At 36.8% G+C, this 15,454-nt stretch overlaps 1 pseudogene; it reads right to left on the reverse strand.

Moving 5' to 3' along the window:
* Positions 1–252: 252 nt before the first annotated feature.
* On the reverse strand, positions 253–14,687 carry LOC116104568 (annotated as a pseudogene).
* Between the last annotated feature and the right edge of the window lie 767 nt (positions 14,688–15,454).

The raw sequence follows: 15,454 nt of genomic DNA on the forward strand, positions 1-15,454 counted from the left end.
TGGAGGAAGTCTCTAAGGAGAAACGTTCTGTCTTTATTGGGGGTGGGAAGCAGGGGAACCAATTTGGATTCCCTGACAGCACATGCTCCTCTGAGTGAATCTCCCTGTGTGAAAGGCAACAAGCTGTAGCAACCCAATGTGTAGCCGGCATGGAGAGTCCAAGAGCTTCACGGGACGGAAGGCTGCATTACAAACAGTACTCCCCTTCCACAACTTTCCAGTAGGGCAGTAGCTCAAGTGATTAACATTCATTAGATGTTTTGTCTACACATGTCTGTTTACCATGTGCATGCCTGGTGCCCACAGCCGTCAGAAGGTGTCGAAACCTTTGCAACAGGAGTTATAGGTGGTTAGTGAGCCTCCCTGTGGGTGCTGGGAATGAAACCAGGTCCTTTGCAAAGAGCAGTGCTTTTAACCACCGAGCCACCTGTCCAGCCCTCCAGTGGTTTCTTGAGGCACTGTCTCCTTTCCCTCCACTCCTTTCTGGCTACCACCAGCGGTAGTGGGCCAGGGCACGGTTGGCCTCTGCCATCTTATGCATATTGTGCTTCCTCTTGATCACGGGACCCCGGTTATGAAAAGCCTCCAGCAGTTCATGCGACAGCTTCTTTGGCATCAGTGTCCGCCGTGGTTTATTCTCTCGGCACTCTGTGATCATCCACTTCATGGCCAAGAAGCGCCGTCGGTCAGCTAGAGGCACAGGGACCTGGTAAAAACGGCCCCCTTTGAGGATAGGCGCCAACCCAATCACAGGCTCACAGTTTTTCAGTGCCCAGTGGAAGATCCTGTAGGGGTTCCGCTCAATGGTGGCCTGTTCGTCTGCCGAGGCAGCACTGTACCTTTCAAACTGCTTCCTTTTCAGAGCTTCCAGAGTCTGGGCCATGAGGGATCGGGCCAGAACTTTGTTGCCTCCCTTCATCATCATGTTGGTGAATTTGCTGATGACAGGGTCTGCGAACACCGAGCTAGTTTCAGTCGCAGCTGCAGCTTTGATGAGCTGAGTTTTCTTGAGCTCCTAGTCATACTTCTCCTCCTCGGTGAGTTCCGCCACGGGCTTGCGGTAATATTCCTTGTCAATCAAGGGATCCCTGAATTCGGGGGCATAGCGGCTCCCTCCCTCCCCCCGGACCCCCAGATCACCCACCCACCCTCTCCTGCTTCCTGGCCCTGGCATTCCCCTACACTGGGGCATAGAGCCATCACAGGACAAAGGTCCTCTCCTCTCATTGATGACCAACAGGGCCATCCTCTGCTACATATGCAGCTGGAGCCATGAGCCCCACCATCTGTACTCTGTGGTTTGTGGTTTAGTCACTGGGAGCTCTGGGGGTACTGGTTAGTTTATACTGTTTTTCCACCTATGGAACTGCAAACCCCTTCAGCTCCTTGGGTCCTTTCTCTAACTCCTTCATTGGGGACCCTGTGCTTAGTCCAATGGATGGCTGTGAGCCTATACTTCTGTATTAGTCAGGCACTGTCAGAGCCTCTCAGGAAACAGCTATATCAGGCCCCTGTCAGCCAGCACTTGCTGGCATCCACAATAGTATCTGGGTTTGGTGATAATATATGGGAAGGATTCCTAGGTGGAGCAGTCTCTGGATTGTCCTTCCTCTAGTCTCTGCTCCATACTTTGTCTCTGCAACTCATTCTATGGGAATTTGTTCTCCCTTCTAAGAAGGATCAAAGTATCCATACTTTGGTCTTCCTTCTTCTTGAGTTTCTTGTGGTTTGTGGATTGTATCTTGGGTATTCCAAGCTTCTGAGCTAATATCCACTTATCAGTGAGTGCATACCATATGTGTTCTTTTGTGATTGGGTTACCTCACTCAGTATGATATCCTCCAGATCCATCCATTTGCTTTAGAATTTCATAAATTCATTGTTTTTAATAGCTAAGTTGTACTCCATTGTGTAAATGTACCACATTTTATGTATCTATTCCTCTGTTGAGGGACATCTGGGTTATTTCTAGTTTCTGGCTATTATAAAAAGGCTTCTATGAACATAGTGGAGCATATGTCCTTATTACATGTTGGAGCATATTCTGGGTATATGACCAGGAGTGATATAGCTGGGTCCTCCGGTAGAACTATGTCCAATTTCTGGAGGAACCACCAAATTGATTTCCAGAGTTTTTGTACTAGTGTGCAGTCCCACCAGCAATGAAGGAGTGTTCCTCTTTCTCTTCAACCTTGACGGCATCTGCTGTCACCTGAGTTTTTCATCCTAGCCATTCTGACTTGTTTTCAGTGGAATCTCAGAGTTGTTTTGATTTGCATTTCCCTGATGACTAAGGATGTTGAACATTTCTTTAGGTGCTTCTCAACTATTCAGTATTCCTCAGTTGAGAATTCATTGTCTGCATGATATTGGTACATTAACAGGCAGGTAGATCAATCGAATAGATTTGAAGACCCAGAAATGAACCCACACATCTATGGTCACTTGATCTTTGAAAAAGTTGCTAAAACCATCCAGTGGAAAAAAGACAGCATTTTCAACAAATGGTGTTGGCTCAACTGGCAGTCAGCATGTAGAAAAATGCAAATTGATCAGTTCTCGTCTCCTTATACAAAGTTCAAGTCCAAATGGATCAAGGACCTCCACATAAAACCAGATACACTGAAATTAATAGAAAAGTAAGTGGGAAAGATCCTAGAGTACATGGGCACAGGGGAAATTTTCCGGAACAGAACATCAATGGCTTATGATCTAAGATCAAGAATTGACAAATAGGACCTCATAAAATTGCAAAGCTTCTTTAAGGCAAAGGACATTGTCAATAGGACAAAATGGTAACCAACATATTGGGAAATGATCTTTACCAATCCTACATCTGATAGAGGGCTAATATCCAATATATACAAAGAACTCAAGATGTTAGACTCCAGAGAACTAAATAACTTAATAAATGGGGTACAGAGCTAAACAAAAAATTCTCAACTTAGGAGCATCGTGTATTTTTTTTAACAGCTGAATAAAACTCCATTGGTATATAGCGTGTGAATTTAAATAAGTGATAAGAGAGTGACAGAAAGAGAGACAGCAAGGAAAGAATACACACACCATAGACAGAGAGAGACAGAGAGAGAGAGACAGAGAAGACACAGAGAGAGAGAGACAGAGAGAGACAGAGAGAGAGAGAGGGACAGAGAGAGAGACAGAGAGAGAGAGAAACAGTGACAGAGAGACAGAGAGACAGAAACAGTGACAGAGAGACAGAAACAGTGACAGAGAGACAGAGATACAGAGGGACAGAGAGAGACAGAGACTAAGGATCTTTATACTGAGTCTCTATCAAAAGCAATTTCTCTGCATCATAATTCATCCAGGAGCTAAGCTCTCAATTATTTCATAACCCTCAGGTTCCAATAAGCTCTCAATGACTCGATCTATGAATTAGGCATCAATACTTCAGCAATGAGCCTTTTGGGGTTCACTTTGGATATTATCCAAACTGTAATACCATATGTTCATTTGATTTTTCTATCCTTACTATTTAAAATAAGAAATCAGAAACACAAAGAAAGATCTGTTTTGAAATGAATATTGTCATAATATTTTTCTATTGTAGTAGGGAGTCATATTAAAGTATATCCACACTCAAAAAGCATTCAACACTATTATAAACTATTTGTTTATAATATTGTTATTCTAAATATGCTCACCAACTTCTTTTTTCTTCATGCATATTTCCCTTGGAACTTAAGACTCTTCAATTCCCAAAAAGGGACTTGTTGAAATTATTGCTTCAGCTATAATCACTTTCTGCTTTCCAATGTAAGTCAAATTCCTTTGCTATAACCTGCCTGTTTCAAATTACCTTTCCACCTACTTCATGGCAAAGTTTAGTCTGAAATCTTCCTTATGTCCATCACACTTAAAATACAGACTCTTTGTTTGGCTCCTTCCTCTTCCTGCACTATGGCTGACCTCTCCTCTCTCTTGTTAACTGTTTATTGCACCTACAGTGCATAGATCCTTTGGATTCTAGGGAATCTAATGTGTCTCCTTTGCTTCCTCTCTTTCTATTGGTTCATCTCTATTTATTTGATTGCACTGTGAGTAACCAGGACGTCACATATGCTGCAAGCAGAGTCTGCCCCTTCGGCTTCATTTTCATTTGTTTCGGTCAGTTTCGGTGAGCCCTTACCTTGAACAGTGAAGAAGACTGAGATAGGCAGGTATGGACTGTTTCACAATAAGACAGATGTGATTTCTGTTGTTGTCATATTCCTATCAGTCTCTACCTTGTAGTTTGTTTTCTGAGCACCTGAAAACTGTTGATTTAGTGATTAATGTGGATGAGAAAAATGAAGATATTATTGAATTTAACAAATATATATATACTTGATGGTTTTTTCTGAAATAATGTTCAAAATAAATATCACTCTTCCATTTTTACTACAGAAAAGGGAATAACACAATATTCTGATATCTTATATGTATTTTCTGTATTTATTTCCTATGATACTTTTAGGCACACTACAATGTAGTTTCAAATATCTATATTCTTTCATTTTGATTTGGTATCAACATTGTAATGACCAATGTAAAGTAATTAGCCAAGCTCTGATCAATCATAGCTACTTATATTAAAAATTAAAAATAGATTTTGAGGTAGATATATTATTCACTGATTGTCAAGATTCATTTTGGCTTTTTAAGAAGATTAAATAAGCCATGGGCCTAGTGAAAACCCAAATGCTACTTTTATGCTTAATGGATGTAATAATAAAATAACTATTAATGGCATTGTGATATACCTGTAGATCACTTCCTTAACGGGTTTTCATTAAAAGATGTAATACAAGAAAATTACAGAGACTCATATCTAAACAGTGCGTAAAGGGAGGGAGACCCCGAAACACTCAGTTTAACATGGGAGTCTTCAATAAACTCTTTCCCTCAGGGCTGAGGAAATAAGAGAAATAGGAGATAGGAAGTTCTGTAAGCGCCAAAAAGACAAATGACACAAGGGAAAGTGTGGTTCCCTGTTAAGAAGGCAAAAGAGCCAAGACCACCCTGACTCCCACTGTTAGGAGTTCCCCCCTGAACCCCACCCCCACCAAACACAAAGCCAACAATCACAACATGCATACTGAGAGGCTAGGAAAAGGATACAACAAAACAAATGCACATATGATCTCAGAAGGACAGGAGCACCATTCATCTGCCTGTACATTTCCAAGCCAGATGGGGTTCCCGGAATGAGAGAGGAACGTAGAAATCAGTTCTTGTCTGAGCCAAGAAGCTACCTGCAAGGGGAAAGAACTCACAAAGGAAACAATTATTACTTTCCAATAGAGTCTAAACACAATAGAGTATATTGACCACACTTAAGGGCCGGTCATCTGCCCACCAGAAGACAGCCAACATAAAACGACTCAAGTATATTTTTGGAGGTTTGTGGTGTTGTTGTTTTGTTTGATGTTGTTTTGTTTGATTATTTATTTAGCCTCTTTAATCTTTTGTTTACACATTATGGTTTTTTGATTTTGTTTTTTATATGTTCTCTCTCTCTTTCTCTCTCTCTCTCTCTCTCTCTCTCTCTCTCTCGCAGTGTGTGTGGTGTGTGTGTGTGTGTGTGTGTGTGTGTGTGTGTGTGTGTATGCCTGCTTTTTTGGTTTTATTTTCCTTTTTTTAAATTTTAATTTGTGTGTATGTTTGTATGTTTTAACTGTTTGTTTTTCAAAGAAAGTGAGGAAGAAAGGATGGATTTGGATGGGTGGGGAGATAGGTAGGATCTGAGAAGAGATGAGGAAGGGGAAAAATAATCAGAATATACTGTATGAAAACAATCACTTTTCAATTATAAAATGAAAGAAAAACTCAAAATGAAAAAAGGCATACCCTAAAATATACATAATCTTATCTCATAATTATTTATTAATCAACTGCAACTGCCCAGTGTCAGAGCTCATCGCATACAAATTTGATGGGTTTAGAAACAATAACTCCTGAAGGTTCGTGTACAAGGATCACAGAAAACTACACCCCACGGAAGCAGACAAAATGCTTGAGTATGTTCTCCAAACATAAGCCAACACATTAAGTCTAAGATCATTAAAGAAACAAAAATAAATCAACTCTGTGATTCTCAGCCCTGTGTTTCCTGGAGGTTAATGGCAATTAAATAGTAACCAACTTTTTATATTGTGCTTTTGTTCTCCCCTAGCTTTTGTGTTAGGTCTTATGACTCAGAATTTGCCACAACACACAGAGGTGTAAAACAACACGCTTTAATTATATCACAGTTTTGTTTTTTTTTTTTCGAGACAGGGTTTCTCTTTGTAGCCCTGGCTATCCTGGAACTCACTCTGTATACCAGGCTAGTCTCAAACTCAGAAATCCGCCTGCCTCTGCCTCCCAAGTGTTGGGATTAAAGGTGTGTGCCATCACCACCCAGCTTATATCACAGTTTTCATGTATCAAAAATTAAATATGAGTTTGCTGAAATCTATCCTTAATGCTTTTTATCAAGATAAATTCCATGTGTCAGCTAAAACCGTATTTGAGGTTCAAGGTTAACTTCCAACATTTCTAGATGTTCAAATATTTCAGGACCTTGTGGTCATAGTGTTGAAACCTCACATCTCCCTCTAACATTTACTGAAGAATACACTACTATAGCCTTGGAGGGAATCTTCCTCTCAACAGTAGTATTATAGAGAGTATTTTAGAATAAGGAGTTTCTCTCTTAAGGTCAATAGAAACCATCTCTTTTTACCTAAAGTGTTTCTGACCTTTCTCTCTTTTGATTAACTCCAAATCGCTAATTGGAAAGCTTAATTATCTTCAACATCTCTATTGCCATAATGTAATATAATGAAAGAAAAGATATGGTCTCATGAGATAATTCCCTCTCAATGGGAAGGGTATTATCTATGACAAGTGCTCCTGTATTCTGGGAACATTGAGAGAGACCTAAACCAGGATTCTGTCTACCGGACAGTAATCTGAGTACATGGAAATTTTTCACTTGGGTACTTGTAATAGCTGCTAAACTACAAAAAAAAATCTCAGAGCCTTAAAAACAAAAATTATGCTTCTATTTGAACTCTGGAATAATCATGTATACTAGCTGTATATAATTTAATTGGCTGTATCAGGCACAGATGGTCACCCACACTGTGTAAAGGAAAATATTAACATTTTCTTGAACTTTGTAAATAACTACAGATATTTATATTGAGAGTCATGGTAAACATCTGGACACATACATCATTAAAATAAAATATATAACACTAGCAGTTATGGCTCTGATATGTAAAGAGATTGGAAGACATCAGTTAGCTTTTCACAAGGAAAATCCCAAGGAAATGAAAAACCAATGATTTTTTAATACACTCAAAAATGTTATGTTTTAGAGAAAACAATTATTTCAAAAGAAAAATAGAAATGTTGGTACAGGTGAGACAAACTTAACTGGAACATAAATTCTTGGAGCCCTAAACTAGAAGGAACACTGAGAAGATAGATAGATAGATAGATAGATAGATAGATAGATAGATAGATAGATAGATAGATATAAATATATAAATATATATACTAAGATGAGAAGGGTAGACGCTGGCAGATAGTCACAGAATAATTGAACATCCAGAGGGTTGAAACTGGGGCTCTGTTCAATGAGCTTAAAGTAAAGACCCAAAATTGACTCTATGGCTCTGGAAAGAGAAGGACACTTATGAAAACCAAACAGAACATTCTTTGTAGAAAACATCATTTTTTTTTTTTTGAACAGAGGTAAATTGGTCCTTACCCTTGCTTAGGGGAGATAATTCTTCACCTATTAGGAGAAAATGCTGAACTATGGATACACACTGATTAGGGTCACACATAATTGGAAAATGTACACCAAAGAACCATGATGTAATCAGAAATATACAGTACCATATTATAATAAAATTCCAGAAGTATCGTATAATAGCAAAGGATTCTGTCCCTCTAGCAAAAAAAAAGATATACACTATGAGACATACATAATGAAAACCAAATTAAAGAGAAGATGGAAAGGAATCCCAGGTCACATAAACAGCATTTTTAAACATAGTCCAATTCTTGACCAGAATATCACAAAGGCTTGCAAATAGGAGCTGAAATTCTATAATGTGATACATGTCTAGCTTTCAGTGGAAAACTTCTGTTTAACAAATCAAACTGCTGCCTGAACCACAAAACGAATTTTAAAAATTATACAGACTTACCATGACCACAATAAACAAATTAGATTTGAAGTATTTTATGTTGTCTGGCTTTGTGTAAAAGTTTAAGATGGAAAGACATTGAGACAAGCTAATTGTCTTTTTTTTTTCTAGCTAGAAAGAAGTCATATTTTACATCAACTACCAGAGTTCTTATTTATTTAAATCTGGCTGAAGGAAAATGGTGTTTTAAAGACTCCCTGTTTTAAAAGAGAAAATAATTGGGTTTCATGAGATGTATAATTCTCACTGCCATCTATCCCTGCTCAATCTGGCACAGTTCTTTTTCCCATAACACTTTTGCTATGATACGTAGAGATTGTAAGTCTTTTGTGTCTTCTATGGAGGCCAAGTTCAAGACCCAGTCTCCTACATCCCTGTAAAACACTGATTTTGCAAATTAGTCTGATAACCAAGAAGGAACACAGTATCCATTCTTTCAATATCTTCTCTCTTGCTATGGCTTTACCACAGTATTAAAGGTATAGAAAGTGGAAGATAAACAATCTGATATCATTAATAATTTGTAATTTTTTTATGATTGGAGACAATAGTATAATATGTCATGTTAAATATATTAATATCAATATAGAACTACACATGTATGATAGATATATGCAAATATATATATTTATCATGGATATATTTTCTTTCTTTGTTTCTTTGTTTCTTTCTTCCTTTTTAAAAGTTATTTACTACATATTTATCTTGCTTTGGCAGCAGAAGGAACATAAAAGCTGTAACATCCAAGTACCCGGGATCTAATTTACAAAGAAAAAAACAATTGCTAGTGAATATTTACACCACCGCCAGTAAAATGAACAAGGATCACTTGGAACAATGGTATTTTTCTGGGACTGGACCAGAAAGTATAAAAAATAAAATTATACTTCCAAGAAAGATTAATTAAAAGTTTTACCTGATTTAGAAACAAAGTACTGGTTATTTTAGAAACATATGCCCAGTAAGAATTTCCCAAGTGGCCAGTTCTAATTTAAACAAGCAAATAAATTAACAACACACTATATGATACAGAATAGTTCTCCCTAAATATTAGTATAAATTTAGAGTAAAGAGGAGCAAAAATATATGCCATGGATTCTTCCCTAGGTTTGCATTGTATAAGATGCATTACATTCTACTGGGTGGATTTTAAATCCAATAGACAATTGTTGCTTCTCAGCAAGTTTTAGTGCCACTATTCAACTATTGGAAATACCTTGTCTAGGTATTCCTTATATAGTAGCATGTATCTATAAGTACAATAGCTTTCTAAATATCAGTCTTTGTTCTTATAAATTAGAGCAACTTTAATCCTTATCAAAGTTGTTTCTTTTCACAGCAGAGGGAGGGTATTACAAAGAATTGTAACTGGTAGAAGTGCAAATAATATGTGACTTTGAGGACCCCATCCTCAAAAGGGACATCATAACCAGTACAGAAAAGTGTTAAGAGAGAATCATAGAAGAAGAGTGGAGGGGGATTGTTAAAGCCAGAGAATTAAGAATATTTTCTGGATATGACAGAAATGTATTAGCCATGAAGTCTGAACATTGTGGTTGCATACATTAGACCAGTATAAGACCATACCAGTTTATAACCTAGTATTGATTGAGAATGATCCCACACCTAGTTGAAAATCTACAGGAGTTAGATGGCTGTGGAAGGCAAGAAAGTCAGTATTTTAAAGGAACAAGTATCCTGATAGACTACCATAACCAAGTAGTCTGACCTACATATGTTCATGGACATACAGATAACAATAAGTCATCTATACACATGCACACACACACACACAAATGTATACACGCATGCCACACATACACAAATGAAGCAGTAGGCTATATAAAAATATGTCATTGCATAAAGCCAAGCATTTGAGCATTTAATACAATGTAGTTTAATCATACAAACCTCTTTGCCCATCTCTGATTAAACCAACCTTTCTCCATCAATTCTCAAATGGCCTAACTTAAATTTTTTTTCCTATACCTCAGCCCAGGTCTAGTTTTGTATTACCCAACTATGCTTAGAGGTGAGATCAATTACATGAAATAATTTTAAGTAAAACTCTTGCATTCCAAGAAGTTATCAAATGCAAATAGTTCCTCAGCTAGTGTTGGAATTTGGTTTTCACTCACCCACATTAGAATTTTTTCTTGTGTGAGCTTGCTCGGTTCTTGTGCATGTTGTCACAGTTGGTGTGAATTTATATGTGTAACTTCCTTGTAGTATCCAGAAAACACTTTATTTGAATTCATCAAGCAAATCTGGCTCTTTGAATCTTGTTGCTCTTCTGAGAAAAAGTCTGAAGATTGTGAAAGTTGTGTCATATATATGTCATATTTATTGCTGTGTACCAGTTCTTCAATGTAAGTATTAGTGTCATGTGTCTAAACCTTTACAGAACTCTTCTTTTTCACTTATTTTAGAATAGAAAAATATAGGATAAATATGGTTCTCTAAGTACCTAGCCATTATGTCCTTCAGTTACATTCATATTTTATATTTACATGTTCCACTTAAGAAATTTTAACCTAACTAAAATAATCGTTCTAAAATATATTTACCCTAAATTAGCATGCACAAGCTCTGCTGTACTGCTATACACAGATTTAATTCTGCTTAAAGGTGTGGTTTTTGTACTCATGGTGGCTAATGTTGTTTGACAACTTGAATACATCTGGAATCAACTAAAACACAAGGTTCTGGCTCTCTTTTTTCCTATTTATTTATTTATTTATTTATTTATTTATGTATCTACTTTACATCCTGATCACTCACTGTCTCCTACCAGTATGCCTTCACACAATTTCTTCCCCCTCTCCCTGTGTCTCTTCCTCTGAAAAAGTAGAGACTCTCCCCTTTCTCGATATCCCTTGACCCAGGCATATCAAGTCTCTGCAGTTCTAGGTACATCCTTTACCACTGGTGCCAGGCAAGGCACCCCAGTTTAATGAATGAGATCCACAAACAGGAATAGTTTTAGAGACAGCATCCTCTCCAATTGTTGGAAGAACAACCTGAAGACCAAGCTGCACATCTGCTACATATGAGCAGATGCCTATGTCCAGCCCATTATGCTCTTTGGTGGTTCAGGCTCTGAGGGACTCACAGGGCCAGGTTAATTGATTCTGTTCATCTTACTTTGAGGTTCTCTTCCCCTTCTGTGTCTTCAATCCTCCTGCCAACTCTTCCCTAAGACTCTGCAAGCTCCAACCAATGCTTGGCTATGGATCTGTCTGCATCTGTTTCAGTCAACTGTTTGGCAGAGCCTATCAGAGGACAGTTATGCTAGGTTTCTGTCCTCAAGCATAACATAGTTTTATTAATAGTGTAAGGGATTGGATCTTGCCCATGGGATGGGTCCCAACTTGGGCCAATTATTTGTTGGCCAATTCAGTAGTCTCTGATTTACTCAAATTTGGGTCAAAAGTTTTTTGTGTGGGTTGGTGTCAATAGTCCTCCATTGGGGGATTCTTTCTGGCCACAAGAGGTGGCCACTTCAGGTTTGTTATGTCAACTCCTAGGAGTTTCAGCTAAAGCCCAGAAACTCCATGAAGCCTCTATCATTACAGGTCTCTGGAATGTCCTAGAGATGTCCTCATCCCCCAATTCCTGATTATTTGGGTCTGTGGCATGTGACATGGGGGTCTTGTACATTGTGGCTAATATCTACTCATAACTGAGTACATATTATTGAGAAATGTTCTCATTTATACTATTTGAAGAAGAAAGACCCATCCTAATTCTGATCCACACATTACAGAAGCAGTCTATACAAAGGATGTGGAAGAATAAAAATTGTTTGATGCCTGCTAACTCTTACTATCCCTGGAAATTTTGACTATCCTGTTGTTACAGTCAATATTAAATATTAGAATCAAAGTCTTTTGAATTCCAATGTAAACTAAAGCCAGAATTTCTCTATAAATTATCTTGGACCACATCATACAAGGACTGCTAAGACAGCATGCTTTTTAGACTGACAAACAACCAGATTCTTGAACTTTTCCACTTTGAGACAGGCATTGTTGGACTATCAGGGTGACATCCTGTAAACCAGTGTGATAAATCCATTTTGAATATTTATATTCACCCTCTCAATGATGTTCACTTAGAGAGTTCTACTTGGTTGTAGAGTTCATTTACTAAAATCACTGAAGTGACTGTCTGTTTTGCTTTAGTGAATGAAGTTTGGATTCCATCTATTCCAAAATCAATCTTATATGAGGTTATGCAAATCAGAATTTTAATGAGGTCTTCTCAAACAAAAATGAAATTACATAACAAGCTTCTTTGACAAAGAACAGGATAAAGTCATTAAGTCTTTGGACATTGCTTATTGATAATGTGATTCTTAGTAATTTTTAACAACCTTAGTGTCAAAACATTCCCATATTAACTATATTAATAACTAGGCTTGGAGAAATAAATTTGCTAATAAAAATACACAATCATTTAGATATAAATTTCTCATTATGTCTTAGATGATACTTTCCAGAACTAGAAAATAATTCTTTGGGCAGAGGGACAAGAGACTAGAGACTTTGTGTTATCCACATTTGTAGCCCCATATCCTGAAATCACTAAGGTATCATTGGCATTAAATGAATATTAAGTAGGTGAATGAATTCATGAAGATTCTCATTTAAAAAGAAGATTTAAAATTTTACCTAGTGAAAACTGTAAATGCCATAATCTTTCTGGAAACTATGCTAACTTCTCCTTGATCCTATGAAAAAATACAGTATTAATCTGTGTTATGATATGGCAAGCAACATCTTGCTGAGTCTAAAAAGAGCTACATTATAATAATTTTCTAGAAGGTTTTTTACTTTCCTCAGTAATCATAATGTGGGAATGACTTTTGAGGAATGATGTAAACCAAAGATACTGTAAAGGAAATCCAATTTGTGATTATAGAGAGGATGATATATTTTAGAAGCAGGTTTTAAGATCAATTAAAGAACCTTGAACAATCCCAAGATTTGAGTCTTTCTGTATATTTAGAAACACCATCTCTAGAGTCAGAAAAGCAAGAAGTATTGATTTGACATACCTTTATTTTGGGTACAGATCTATAGATTAATTTTGTAAAAAGATTTTTTTTGCTTTTAAGTGATAAAACATTATTAATAAAATAATGAGTTAGAATTAAAATTGTATAATAAAATCTAAAATATGATACAATTTATGTACAGATATAATAAACTATATCTGAATAAAATGTACTCATGTACAGTTTTTATTTTAAATGTTAAAATATAGGATATTATTTCTAACACTATTTGGATAAAAATTCAAAAAGTTTCCATCATTTACATTAACCATTTTTGGCTAATATTTGGATGAGCAAGTCTGACAAATGCCATACCTCATCATAATACTTAAGTATGAATCTTTGTATTCATAAACCCACAAAATAACATAACAGTATGTGAAGCAACATTATACTCTCTCTTGAATAGTCTTTATTTTTTGCTAAATAAAAAATAACTACCCCAAATAATTGCATGGGTTAAACTCACAAGAATATTGTTTCAAAGCTTCTTTATTCATACTTTTAATTAAGTTATAGTATATATGTAAAACAGTGTTTTCAACATTTCATGATTCATGAAAATGAACCAAAAATTAAAAGCTAGATTTCTCAGTATACAAATTAAAATGCTAATGGTCTCACCAGTCAAAAAATTCCTTCATGTTCACTACCAGTTTCCCTTAGAATTGATCAATCTGATTTCTATTTATTTATTTATTTATTTATTATTTTCATAGAAAAGAATTCTTCTTTCATAGAATATGTTCCAACTACAGTTTCCTTCTCTCCATCCCCCCACCTCCTCTCTCCCCAAGATCTGCCTCCCTTCCATTTCCTCTTCAAAAAAGAGTCACTCTCTGATTTCTAATAATACCAATTTACTTGCTTTTCAATCATATATATAAAACCATTCCTTTGTGTCTCTATTCCTTTGCTTAATTTTATACTTGCAAGGTTCATTTCATTGCATGACATCAGGACTTATCAATATAAAATCATATTTGTAGATAATCCAATAGTTTCTGGTTTTCATTAATTAGCAATGTTTTTAATCTGAACAACTATGCATGCATGTGTTCTGTTGTACACATCTGTGCATGTATGTGATATATAACAGATAAATCCTGATGCTTTTAAACACAGTCATCATACAAAGTATTAAGCATTACAAGTTCTGCTAAACAAGTTCTTGATTATGGTCATTTTCACTCTAGCTAGCAAGGTCAAGATTGGGGTATACACTTTTTGTTTGCTTGTTTGTTTGTTTTTCTTTTGTTTTATTGGATATTTTCTTTATTTGCATTTCAAATGTTATCCCTTTCCCGATCCCCCTCCCCAGAAACCCCCTGTATTATCCCCTTTCCTCCTGCTTCTATGAGGGTGTGCCCTCACCCACCCACCCACTCCTGCCTACTTACCTTCGAATACTGGGGCATCGGGCCTTCACAAGACCAAGGGCCTCTTATCCCATTGATGCCCGTCAAAGCCATCCTCTGATGCATATATGGCTGAGGCTATGCTTACCTCCATGTGTACTCCTTTGTTGGTGGTTTAAAATCTGAGAGCTCTGGTTGGTTGATATTGTTGTTCTTCCTACGGGGTTGTAAACTCCTTCAGCTCCTTCAGTCCTTTCTCTAACTCATCAAATGGAGGGGTTCAGTTTAACGGCTGGATTCAAGCGTCTGCCTCTGTATATGTCAGGCTGACATGCATGGCTGATTTTAACTAATTTCCAGAAGTCCTTGTTACTTTCTGAAAATCTTGTGTACCAGGACCTGAATATCTTCATGCCCTTTATCATTGCAGTCTATTGAAGTCCTACTAACATAGCCAAATAAGTTCTGCTTACAGTAATCTGGGAGTTTTTTTAGTCAAAAGGGTCAAACTCATCTACATTCTTTCCATAAATCTTGCCTAGAAGCTTGACTTTTAGGCTTTAATCCTGAAATCCTATGAACCATATAGTCAAGTTTATTATAGGAACACCACACTCCCTGGTATAAATTTACTATATTAGAAAATTTTTTTCACATTTCTTGACCAGATACCCACATTAATTCAACTTAAATTAGAAAAGGGTTAAACTAGCTCACAATTTGAAGGTTTAATCCATTTGCTAGGGAAGTCATGGAGGCTGATTATGATCATATTGAATCTGTTCTCAAGAAGCAGAACAAGAGGAATGTTTGTTTGTTTCTTTGTT

This window comes from Mastomys coucha, unplaced genomic scaffold, assembly GCF_008632895.1.
Source record: "Mastomys coucha isolate ucsf_1 unplaced genomic scaffold, UCSF_Mcou_1 pScaffold22, whole genome shotgun sequence".
Lineage (NCBI taxonomy): Eukaryota > Metazoa > Chordata > Mammalia > Rodentia > Muridae > Mastomys > Mastomys coucha.